Source organism: Pelmatolapia mariae, linkage group LG4 (genome assembly GCF_036321145.2).
Source record: "Pelmatolapia mariae isolate MD_Pm_ZW linkage group LG4, Pm_UMD_F_2, whole genome shotgun sequence".
Lineage (NCBI taxonomy): Eukaryota > Metazoa > Chordata > Actinopteri > Cichliformes > Cichlidae > Pelmatolapia > Pelmatolapia mariae.
The window spans coordinates 1,851,672-1,865,036 of NC_086230.1; the positions used below are offsets into that span (position 1 = coordinate 1,851,672).

At 41.1% G+C, this 13,365-nt stretch overlaps 1 protein-coding gene across 1 annotated transcript in view; it reads right to left on the bottom strand.

Annotated features, from left to right (window-relative positions):
* Nucleotides 1–6,191, bottom strand: part of fbxl16 (F-box and leucine-rich repeat protein 16) — a 30,128-nt gene extending 23,937 nt beyond the window's left edge. The window contains exon 1 of the mRNA XM_063471084.1: nucleotides 5,830–6,191. The gene's annotated coding sequence lies outside the window, so the exon portion shown is untranslated. The remainder of the gene's footprint in view (nucleotides 1–5,829) is intronic.
* Nucleotides 6,192–13,365: the final 7,174 nt, after the last annotated feature.

Below are 13,365 nucleotides of genomic sequence, written 5' to 3' on the forward strand. Positions count from 1 at the left end.
AATGTCATGAATATCTCTGCTGAAGATGTTATAAAATATAAGATATTATTCAAAAATGGTTGTTATATTTCTGTACATGTCATTTTAGTTGTGAATCTTTTGCATTTTTCATACTTTGATTTTCTGTGCTGTAGTGAAAACAATCCATAGAGGTCAGTGTTCTCTAATTCTGTTATAAGGAACCAACAGGGAGTGAAGGGGAGAGGACAGACGGGTCTGACTTGGAGAGCATGCCTGACTTACAAACTACTTTATGATATATTCAAAAAGTTCAAACCATGTTTCAACATGTCTGTCAGAGCTGTCCATACAACACTGTTAAACTTTGTTATTGAAGTTTTACTTCAATATTAAATATGATCAGTTTCTCTTTATTAGTCGACTATGTAGAAGTCTTTTAAGGGTGTTGTCATTACAATATTCCTTTAAAGCCTTTACTTGTCCCAGCTATCTACCAATTAATCAAAGATGCATTTCGGCTGCTGTCAATCAGCTACAGAAGTCTACACGAGTACAGGTGACGAACGATCGTCTTCTGGCCTCTAACTGTGAACGTGTCTCTGCTGCGGTGAGGTCCTGTTAGACCTTGATGCAGGACTCAATACCGTTAATGACTAAAACAAACTGCTGTTATTAAAGGAAATTCATTGAACTGATAAATTCCAGTTTGTTCATGTAAATGAGTTGCTTGAGTCCATGAGGTTCTGTACTTGGACCGATATGCTTGACATGATATATTCCTCTCTCAGGACGTATTTTTCAAAAACACTGCTGATTATCAGAGGCTCAAAACCAACTAGAGAAAAGGTTGATTCTGTTCATCTGGACGTGACGTTTTCAGTGAGCTTTGATCAATGGTCATGAGAGTTATATTAATGATGAAGGAACTGACCTCCCAGCCCATTGTTCCTTCAGTGGGCTGGTTTCAGTCACTGTGCAAATGTACTGTTTATAAGATTGAAACCTGCAGTCAGCTGAGACTGAAGACGTCACCTGGATGATGATGAAACATTTCTCCCACTGGAAACGTCCAGATGAACTGAATCAACTTTTTTTGCTTACCTGCATGATTGAGCATGCATCAAGAGAAACTATCAAAACTTCTAAATATTTTTGTTTTCATTTCTTATTCTTACACTTTATATTTTTTTTAATTTATACACCTGAATCCTTTGAGATGCTCTGCTAAACCTTTACTGCAGCCACTTGTTTGTGGTCTCTCTCCTTCAGTTTGCCAAAATATCCTTGGGTAAGATACTGAACCTCAAATTTGATCTCTGAGCAAACTGCATCCCTGGAGTATGAATGACTGTGAATGTTAGATAGAAAGCACTTAGGTGTAGAAAAAAGTGCTTGTGCAAATGAGGGAATGGCGCGTGTTGTATAAAGAGTGCTCAAATAGAGTAGAAAAGCACTATATAAGAACCAATACATTTACCATGGATTGGTTCTTATATACAGAGTCATCAGTATGGGTAGAGCCAACAGAGTCATCAATGAACTGAATTATCTGAGATTAACCACATTTTTTGGAAAGCTGAGTTCATATGCCACACCCAGGCCTGACCTTCTGTCAGACCTGCTGAATTAAGAAATCACTTAAATAGAACCTGCCTGAAAAGTAAAGTAGGTCACTGACATCTGTAAGTCTGGAAAGAGTTATAAAACCATTGTAAGGCTTTAGTAAACCACATGGAGAAAACCTGGAACAGTGATGAACCTTTCCACAAGTGGCCAGACTAACAAAATCAGTCCAAGGCCGCATCGACAAATCACACAAGAAGTCCTAAAAAAGCCCCGATCAACATCTAAAGAGCTGCAGGCCTCACTTATCTTAGTTAAGGTCAGAGGATAATATTTTTGCCCAAAGGACAAAGATGACCAAAAAAGGTTACAAAGGTTCATCTTAGATTTGCCAAAGAAAAAAAGACTTTAGGGAAAATATTCTGTGAAACTGAACTTTTTGGAAGGTTTGAGTCTTATTACATCAGGTATAAAATTCACACAGTGTTTCATAAAAAGAACATCATGCCAACAGTGGTAGTGTGATGGTGTGGGGCTGCTTTGCTGTCTCGGGACCTGGAGAGCTAGCTGTAAGTGATGGAGTGGTCTCGTCAAAGACATGAGCATCTCAGGCTGTTCATGCTAGAAAACCCTCCAGTGTGGCTGATCAAAGTCGCATGTTTTATTTAATCATCTTATCTCTGTCTAATATTGAAATTTGTTTGATGACATGAAACATGAATGTGACAAACATGCAAAAAGAAAAATTCAGGAAGGGGGCAAAGACGTTTTCACAGAACTGTAGCCATGTACACCTCAGAATCCATCGTGCTATCTCTATCAGTACTCACATCAATAAACACTGGTGACACAGGTCCACTGGAAGTGTTAGATGCTTTTTTGGCATTTCTATCCTGGCATTCCTGTACTGACAGTGGTTTGCATCGTGTTGTAAGCCTTTCATTCATGTAGACATGTCTTGATTGTAGACTTTGATAGTGATATGGATCAGTGCTACTGACTTAGATTTTGTAAAGACAGTAGCACTGATCCAAGGAAAGAAGTGTGAGATCACTCACTTTAATTATCTTCTGTGCTCTTTGTGTGCATTTCTTTTTCTTAAGAATGGATCAGATTGGTGACCTGGCATGAATTTCTCTCACAGTTTTGGTTGGTATTTCTTGTGATGGCCTTCTTAGCACTGACATCTCTTTTGATCACATATTGAGAGCTTTGGTGAACAGCTATAAAATATGAGTTCGGCATCTTCTCTCTCCACTCTACATTGTGTCCTCATCTCTCTATCTCTCTCTTTCCTCTGAGCTGCCAACTGGTCAGAGTAGATAGCTGTTCACCTTTTAATATGAAGAGAGGGAAACAGATGTGCTAATTCTGCTTTGGATCAAAAAGCCTACAATATAAAAGAATACACATGATCATATTCAGAGGCAGATGGTCTATGAATGGCTTAAGACCTTTCATCACCATGTAAATATGTATGTTTGCATTCCTCTCATGTTCATATATATAGACTAATGCAATACTTTTGTTATAAAGTCAGGATGTTATTATCAAAAACTCTGGTAAAAGCACTACAATCTGAAAATTGTGACAACATGGGCAGTCAGAAGACCAATGCAGGCAAAAGACGTGCAGCACAGAAACAGCGGAGCACCAAAGGGTCGGATGTTTTTTAGGCAGAATGGGGCTCAAGAAGAGCCAGCCATTTGCTGCATGCACTTGGAAAAGAGACGCCAGAAATAGAGATCAAACTGGAAAAAACACCAAAAAATGATGGCAGACAGTAATCAATCACATTCAACAGTTGCATGTAAAAGCCTGGGAGATATAAAGAGAAGTCATGGTGGGAAGTTCCCGATGCAGCATGAGCCAATAGCAGCATTTTTAGATCAACTAAGAGATGGTGTGTTGGAGCAGGACAGCTGAAAACTTTGCTGCCCATTGCACGTTTGTGAACTCTAGAAACTATAAGTACAAGCTTCTAAGAGCTCTGTTTGGGTAATATAGTAATAACATATATATTCTGGTGGGGCGCACCCACTCAGGAGAGTTTATGTGAGGAGAATGATTTGACATTCAATTCTAGAAGCAGGGGTTGACTTTTCCTCAAGCTACATGATGATAAACCTGCCATCAGCATTTGGGAGTTTTTGTCTGCTTGCTTTTAAATGAATACAGGGTAAAAATGATACATGCAGGGTCAAAACTATGCATAAAGTACACAATCTGCACTTTTCTAATTATTCTAAATATTCTTAACTAAACATCTTTCAGTATCCTGCTCTGTCTGCACACTACAACCTGAGTTTGCCACTTATTTGTTCTTTAATTTTAATAACGGTACAATACTCTGTTTTGGTAACTATTGTCCATGATGTAAATATGTAAAGATTGTGTGTGTTTCTGTTCTGTGTCCTGTTCTGTTTGTTTATGTGGTTTTTTTGCTGCTGTTACAACCAAATTTCCCCCTGTGGGACAGTTAGAGGATTCTTCTATTCTAAAGCACAACTTAGATCTGGTGAAATGTCCCTTTGGTAAGTTTGCCTTTAAATACATTTTTAGTAGCCGAGTTTTTGGATATGTTAGTTCAATTTAAATGATTGTAATCCCTGCACAGACTTGATTTTTTTAAGTACTGTTGGGTTTAGTTTTTTTTTAACCTTTATTACGACAGAATAGTTGAGAGTGGACAGGAAAGCGAAACTCAGGTCTCTGCTGTACCTTTGTGGGATATAGCTCGCTTGCTCAACCTTGTGAGCTACACAACCAGTTTCATTTTGGAAAGGTTATTCCACAACTTTAGTATGCCTTGCTCCACAGCAGGTGTTTCTGCCTTGCTGATACACTTATTTAACTGAAGTTTTGATGCTGAAGAATTCTGTCTGCCTGCTTCAATGTATCAGTTCCAAGAACATGTATCAGCCCCATGCCTAGCAGCCATACAGTTTTCTTCAGGTTGAACGACTCACCGCGACTCCTTCAAACATTCTCACCATAAAGCTTCCCTTCAAAAATGACGTTTCTTTGTTCACATGATCAACTATAAACTTTATAAAGTGTCAGTTTTAGATGGTAGCCTCTCATTCCACAGTGATGTAAAACTTGATGGACAGTGGAAAGTGACACATGTTTCCAGTTCATGCCTGGCATGTACAGATTGGTTTCTGGGCTGGATCTGAACCAGCATCTTCTTCACTGAGGCTGACAGTATCACTAAATTCTTATTACATGTTGATTTTTGTATATCTTTGGCCCTGTGTTCCTTTATGGGAAAAGAAAACCAAATAATTACCATTTAATTTTAAGCGCTGTCTAAAGTGTGTGTTGAGCATTCACTGTAGAAAAAGAACAACTCAAAGACCAATATAGCCAAAACATTTCTATCAATGATGAGTGTAACTTAACAAAACTACTGTTTTGTGTTGCTACGTGTGAATGAAGTCATGTGACACATCAGGAGTGACCCATGCCTGAACAGCAGAATCCCTCCCAGTGAAGCCTGCAATGGTTTAGTTGTTGTCAGATTAAAGGAAATGAGCGCCAGCCTGAAACGGGCTGTATATCACTACGTGTAATATATCACTATTTGCCATCTTGAAACAACCAGTTTTCTGGTGAACCCTCATGATACCACGGAGATGGTTTTATTCGATAACATACACAAGTGAAAAACTTGCATGGGTGTGGATTTGAAAGGATGTGGCCCTTTACCAAGAATGACCTAACAACCATCCTGAACTGCATTATTAAAAGATGTCCCACACATTTAAATTCGAAGCGAGCTCTTGGTAGCAGGCTTTCCTAACATACTGCTTTTTCTAAATTTGACCTACTTAAGGAGCCTTTAAAATATGAAGCGCAGAAACGCGTAGCCGGCCCACAGAGAATGAAGAAGAGCTGACAGAGCATCATGGGTGGAACCGGGGAACAACAGCAACACAAAGGAAACATTGCAGTCCAAATGGATTCCTAAAGCCTGTTCCATTGTTAAACAAACAAGAACGAAAGAGCGTGCGTCATTGACAGACGTTGACGTCATTGTGTTTGTTAACAATACGCAGCTCGATGCGGTTGATCAGCTCCGGCTCCTGAAGGCCTCACCGTGCACACAAAGAACTAAAACATCCACCGCCATTCACCCACATCACCCTCTTCCTGCAGTCTCCTCTTTCTCGCTGTGCGCGGAGGAGCTGCGGCGTGGATGCTGCTGCCATAAAGTAACGCCATCCATCCATCCCCGCCACACACACCTACACCCTGCGATCACGGACACATTTCCCTCGGCCGGCCCTTTCCGCAGTTTACCTTGTAGATGAAAAATCACTCGGGCATTAATCCATGATCAGCACGTCGCTGTCGCTGCCTCGATCACGGTTCTTCCACCGGTGCGGCGCAGAATGGGCGAAATAAATAATTATTACGAGCTGGTCCTGCGTCCAATCGCCGAGCTAAAGATGCGCCATAGACAGAAAACCACATTCGGCTCCTCTGCAAAGTCGTTCGCATCCAAGCACAAGAGCTTGTCTATTGTGTTTTCGATCGCCGAGTCCTACAGTGGCCCTTTCTGTCTCGTAATTTCTCCTCCACACACACATGCACACACGCAGAGCGGAGAGGCTCAGTCTCATTTAAAGAGATAGGCGAGGGCAGCTGGAACAGCAGCGTGCACAGAGCCACCGTGTCTGCTTCTTATGTAACCCGAGGAGCAGCAGCTTCTGCATGCTGCACACTCCGAAAACTAAACACCAACAGCTGCTTTACCTGTGCCCGTGTGTGTATGTGACTGCTACCTGAAGCAACAGCGCACGTCATTCTCCACTCGTGACAGACAGCAAACTTCACTGAACCCCCATTACTGTGGAGGACACACAAAACTGTGTGTAGGCCGCTCATATGATACAGAAGTTGGAGCAACATTAAACAATTTGCTCATGAATAAAGAAGCGAGTTATTTAACTCTCCACCAACCTGGTGACTCCACACGCTCCGACTATTACAGCATTTGTAGGAACATGCTCTGTGAAAAACTGGTGTTTGACCTTAAGAAACAGTTCAGGCTGCCACAGTTATCCAGGTGTAAGGTCAGCAGCATGCGCAGATTCTCGTTTTGCAGTCTTCTGGTCACCGATTTTGGGAAATGCACTGATCCTTGGAAGTTTTTACTTTATGTACTGAGGGATGTACTAAAATGATTATCTTCAAAGATAGCATGGACAGGGGGTGAAGACGCTAAGAAGTGGCAGACATATGCAGTCCTACTTTTAAACTTGATTCTTTTAAAACTCTTTGTTACCACAGCAACACAGTCTTAGTTCAAAGGAAAACTACTTGAATCGTATGCAAGCCAGCAGAGCAGCGACAATACACCTTCATTAGAAGTTATAATAAAATGTAGCAAGAAAAGTGCACAGCTTATCTGACCAATGGGCAAACTTGGAATCCTGCCCATTGCATCGATAGTTTTGTCATTTCTATGATATTATGATTTATTCCTTAATATTCCAGCCCAGCACACTTGCTGCACAAATTAGCAGGCGGCAAAACTGACTTCTTTCCAGTTCACAGAACCCTTACATTTGATATCTTAATTTCAGTGATATTTATCTAGCTGTGCTAGAAAGTATCATCACGTCTGACTCTTAATATATGGTGCAAATACATTTGCTGATTATAAAACCTGAGGTTTGTCACAAACAGCGGGTAAAAATTCAAGAGCACTTCAATACTGACTCCAGTTTTGGACCAAGAAGCCAGGTCCTATAGAGTTTATTGGAATAACTACTTCCTACTGGGAATGTATCTCTTTATAAGCCACGCTTTGATAAGGAAGTGACGCCACGGTAGACTCTCCTCCTATGTTTGATCTGTCCAGCCACTCTCCATTTTCTCCCTTTTTCTTTATTGCTGTGCCACTCTCTCAGTCCAAAGAGGCAGGGAGCTGGAGAGCATTCTATTTTTAGTCCTACAAGCCTGTTCAGCCTCCCACCCACTTTGGCACAAAGAGATACACCCACATAGATGCACACAAAGCGTCAGTAGACAGTGCGCATTCAGGCACAAAACACAAAAGGTTCCATTTTACTGTACAAAACATGTACCGACACAAATACACACACACACACACAAAAAGTCAATTAAGGCATTTGTACAGGATTAAATGCAAAGTCTTATAAAAACCTAGAATCAGACATGCACCATAGCATTAATAATGCAGGGATTGTTAGCGGAAAAAGACAAACACTCATTGTATTCTATAGAGGGGGAAGGGCTCCCAGTGCCAGCAGCCTCTGTAAGGAATCCATCCATTTTTGTGCATGTGTATATAGTAGCAGCAGTAGTGCACAAGGTGCTTTATATTGTAAGGTAAAAACCCTAAAATAATACAAAGAAGACAGAGAAAAACCCAACAATCATATGACCCCCTATGAGCAAGCACTTTGGTGACAGTGGGAAGGAAAAACTCCCTTTAACAGGAAGAAACCTCCAACAGAACCAGGCTCAGGGAGGGGCGGGGCCATCTGCTGTGATTGGTTGGGGTGAGAGAAGGAAGACAAAGTTTCACAACATGTTGTTGTTATAAACTGTCTTATTAATTATATTCCACACTCCTACTACACGAGTGCTGAACAGGATGGGCAAAATTCATGAAATGTTCCAGAGTCTACAGAGCTTTTCGATTCTTATTGTGAGTGGGAAAACACTAGTGTCATTTTTAACATGAATTTGTGTAATTGTGCTTAGTTTTTAAAGACATCTGCCTCTGTATAGCTAATCACAGCCCCATTTCAAGGAAAGGCATCACCTTACACACACACACACACACACACACACACACACACACACACACACACACACACACACACACACACACTGTCTGTCTCTCTCTGAAGGTTGTGACTCCATCACTGTCATGTTCATGTTGTCATGTTTTAATACAGCGGCTTTACAACAAAGCACAGACCACTGATTACACTCAGGAACAGAAAGACCAGGTTAGAGTGGCAAAAAACATTTAAAGAGCCTCCGTGGTGCTGGTAAAATAAAAGGTGCCAGGATATCAATCCAGTCAAGACTGCTTTTTCTGTTACAGAAGACAAACTAGAAGAACACCTGAAAGCTGTAGTAAGGGCAAAGCCTCTGAAGGAGAAAACAGCATCTGGTGACATCCAGGGGCTCTGGACTTCCAGCAGTGATTGATTACAAAGCACATTATTAAAACCAATCTTATGTAAAAGTATTTTAGTTTGCCCTCTTACTTGAACCTCTGAATAGGAGTACTTTTGCACCTCAATCATCAACATCTTGATTGTTTCATTTCAAATCCACTGTGTTGGAGCACACAGGCAAATTATGTTCCAAGCTCTCGTGTATTCATGAATTACCTGAAGAATCAGCATAAAATTAAATCTAAAACACGATTAAATTAAATAACATTGCTTTGTACTGCCTAACTCTGCTCCATCTGAAAGGACGGGCTACAACTCTATCAGAAACACTTGGAAGGTCACCTTTAGTGTCCATTCACAGGTTTACTCAAGCTGTTCTTCTGCTTTACAAATAGGCAGTAGAAACTGAAAGTCACTATTCAAATGCACATGCCTAATACGAAATGCTTACTCACCCAATAAAAAGGAAAGTTGCCTCTTTTTTCACCAGCAATGTATTAATATAATAACAAAAAATATGTATTTAAAAAGTGTGTGTGTGTGGGGGGGGGGGGGGGGGGGGGATGGTGGCAATTAGTTTGGTGTTTTAATCCCTGGGTCATCCTACACTTTATTTCAAATTCATTTTAAAAAGCCTGCTGTGGGTCCAGTACAGCCCACAGCCCTGTGCTGTGGGACATTATGAAAACAAGTCAAAATCTGGGTTTGAAAATTCTGCATATTGTATTCAGAACTGTATGAGTGTCCACTGAATCACAGTCAAATATATGTGAACTCATATACAAGCATGTACTGCAGTGGAGATGACTCAGCCACAAGCATTGCCATGGAAACACTGCCTCTTTGCATTCAGTCTCTTAGTAACTGTGCAGTTGCTGAGGAACAGACCACTGTGTAGTTGTGTGTTTGTGTGTGTGAGTGTGTGCACTGAGAAATGATGTAAGTCTCTGGCTCAGTATTTGGGTGGATTCTAAAATGAGTGAAAGTGCAAAAAGAGTATATAATATATATACTTTATTTCTTTATATATTTATTTCCCATGATATCAGGTTGTCTTGTTTCTCTTGGTTGTGGAGTCTGCTTTGCCATTCTCAAAGTTGAACCATGACAAGGAAGGGCCAGAAAGATTTCAGGTCTGTATCAGACAGCTGCTAAATGTCCGTGCTCATATTTTCACTGTCCACAATATCCATGTCCTCTTGTTTCACAGCTATCCACAATTATGTGTTTTGTAAGAATGGCAGCAGCAGAGCAAAGCACTCACATTAAAAGCACACACGCTAACAGAACTGATCGGCTGGTTACTTCAAAAAATGATAGCAACAAGGTAAATAATAGAAGTAACCAATAGTTACATTAGATTCAGTAGATTCAAAGAGATTTAAGTTTAATTAAAACGGGCTGAATACATTAAAATAAAGAAACCAAATGTCTTGTCTCGCCAATGTGCTGATCACTCTGGCATGAACAGCACACCCAAGCTGATCCCACAAGTGTTGATGGAATTGAGGTCAGGACTGCAGGCAGCCCATTCCACCCTCTCCACTCACTCATTCTGGAGGTAGTCCCTGATAAACCCTGCTTTGTGGAGCCGAGCATTGTCATCTTCAATGACAGAATTCGGTCAGACTGTGGAGATATTTGATTTGATATACCTTTATTAGTCCCACAAGGGGAAATTTCATGGGATTGCCACTGGCTGCAGAATCTCATCTCGATAGCCTCATGACAAGGCTTGTTTTTCCAGTGATGGAGTCAAAATCTGTTACCACTGAAGCCATCAAAACTATGAATGAACACGTGGAATTATGTAGTAAACAAAAAAGTGTGAAATGACTCCAAACATGTTTTATATTTCAGATTCTTCCAAACAGCCCCCTTTGCTTTGATTCCTGCTTTGCACAGTCTTGGCATTGTCTCCATGAGCTTCATGAGGTTGTCTCCTGAAATGGTTTCCAACAGTCTTGAAGGAGTTCCCAGAGATGCTGAGTGTTTGAGTATTTCACTTTGCAGTCCATCTCATCCCAAACCATCTCGACGGATTTAAGTCAGGTGACTGTGGAGGCCAGGCCATCTGGTCAGCACTCCATCACTCTCCTTGTTGGTCAGATAGCCCTGACACAGCCTGGAGGTGTTTGGGGTCATTGTCCTGTTGGAAAAATAGCAAACCGGATGCGATGGCATATCACTGCACGATGCTGTAGTCGCCATGCTGGTTCAGTGTACCTTCAGTTTTGAATAAATCCCAAACAGTGTCACCAGGAAAGAAATTCCACACCATCACGCCTCCTCCTCCATGCTTCACAGTGGGAACCATGCATGTAGAGACCATTGTTCACCTTTTCTGCATCACATAAAGACACATCAGGTGGAACCAAAGATCTCAGATTTGCACTCATCAGACCAAAGCACAGGTTTCCACTGGTCTAATGTCCACTCCTTGTGTTTCTTGGCCCAAACAAATCTCTTCTTCTTGTTGCTTTTCCTTAGTCGTGGTTTCTCAGCAGCTGTTTGGCAATAAAGGCCTGATTCACACAGTCTCCTCTGAACATGTAGAGATGTGTCTGCGACTGGAGCTCTGTGTGACATTTATCTGGGCTCTAATCTGAGCTGCTGTTAACTGGTGATTTCTGAGGCTGGTGACTCGGATGAATGTATCCTCAGCAGCAGAGGGGACTCTTGGTCTTGCTTTCTTGGGGTGTCCTCATGTCAGACAGTTTCATCGTAGTCTTGATGGTTTTTGTGACTGCACTTGGGGACACGTTTGAAGTTTTAGCAATTTTCTGACTGACTGACCTTTAGTTCTTAAAGTCATGATGGACTGCCTCACATGGCAGAGGTCTCACAATGGTTTTACCCAAGACCTCTGCTGATAATGACCCAAGCCTTAATTCCACACCTTGGTTCATGTGGTGAAACACACATGATTTGTTTTGTTTTGTCTTTTTAAAGGAGGTGGATTTAACCGTTCTTAAAATAAGCAGGGACTTGACCAGCTACCAGTGAAGTGCTGATTATAGTGAGCACACAGGGACTGATAGACTGCAAGATATTTTTGAACAATGGTAAAATGTCAAGAGAGCAGAAGGATGCTTTCACTTAGTCAATTATTTTGACCATCTCTTTCTAAAATACCAGACTAGTTAGAGTAAGAATACACTGCAAAGACGCCACAGAAGAGAAACATTCCTCATATTACAGATTTTTACTAAAAGCACAAAGAAAGTAAGAATGTTCCCACAGCCTTCATTTGAAAAAACTGGAACAGGTGGAACAGGATGATGAGACATGGGCAGTAACGCTTTACTGTAATCCGATTACTTTTTTCAAGTAACGACTAAAGTAAGGGATTACTATAGCAAGAAAGTAATTAGACTACTGTTACTTTCCTGTAAGCACGCTACGTTACTGCATTACTAAACTGTGATTTAGTTTGTGACAGTGTCTCATTACAGTGACGTACGAGCGTGCTGCGCCCGTGGTTACAGACGTGTGCAGGTCAACAACATGTGGAGTGATGGAGAGAGTACGAACATGCAGCGCTTAAAGCTTGGACGTACTCACATTACTTTGAGTTTGATTCTGTAAAAAGTGACAACACATTAGCGTCTCCTGTTCACTCTGTGTGGGAAGAAAACTTCTTTCTGAGCGAGCAGCGAGCACGCTGCCACGGGAATGTGACATTCACAGAGAACCCCCGGATCCCCCCAATGACATGACTGCTGTGGGCAAACCTCCACCCGCCCCACTCCTGCTAAACAGCTGACAGTAGATTTAAGAGATGCTGAGTCTTTGATTTTATTTATTTATTTGCTGTGTTTTACTTGCATCTATTTGAAAGAGTGTAAACACAAAACATTATTTTATTTTATATGCTGGAATATGCAGAACATAGGTTTAAATGGTAAAGAATTTCTTCAAGTCAAAGACTGTTGCATATAATTACATTTTTGTTTGATGCAATGTGCATAAAGTTAAAAGATTAAAACTCATAAAACAATTTTTAAAAAGAGACTTTTTCATTTGATTCAATTTGATATGATGGATTATGCAGAAGAAACAGAATTGGGCTGAAAGGTCTGTTGCTTTATTACGTATTCAGGTTGTGTATCATGTTTTTGTAATAAGTAATAATAAGTAATAAGTATCTAACTACTTTTGAAAATAAGTAATCAGTAGAGCAATGGGATTACTTTATTGGAGAAGTAATCAGTAATTAGTAACTAATTACTATTTGATGAGCTTATCTCCATAAGTACTCAACTATTCAACAAATACCCAGTGAATACTGTGATTTATCCAAACAGAAGAGTTTGAAACAGGCGGCTGACGACAGTGTCGGAGGCCCTCGGGTGGCTTGGACGGAGGCTGACTTTGCTGGCAGAGACCCTTTGGAGTCAAGTCCAGATGTTCACAGTGGCGAAAAAGGTGATGTAATAAGTTGCTGGAGCACCAAGTTGCCGGACAGGGTGCCAGAAGTGGCAGAGACCCTCTGCTGAAGGTAGAGGTGACGGACCACCTCTGGAGGCTTGGTGGGGGGCCGCCTTTGGCAAAGGTGATATCAAACCACCAAAGGTGTGCTGATAGGTGGCTGGCAATGGCAAAGGAGAATAACCACCCAGCTAACACTGGAGGCTGGGGCTGTATTGGCTTAAAATTCTCCAGAGGTCCAGAG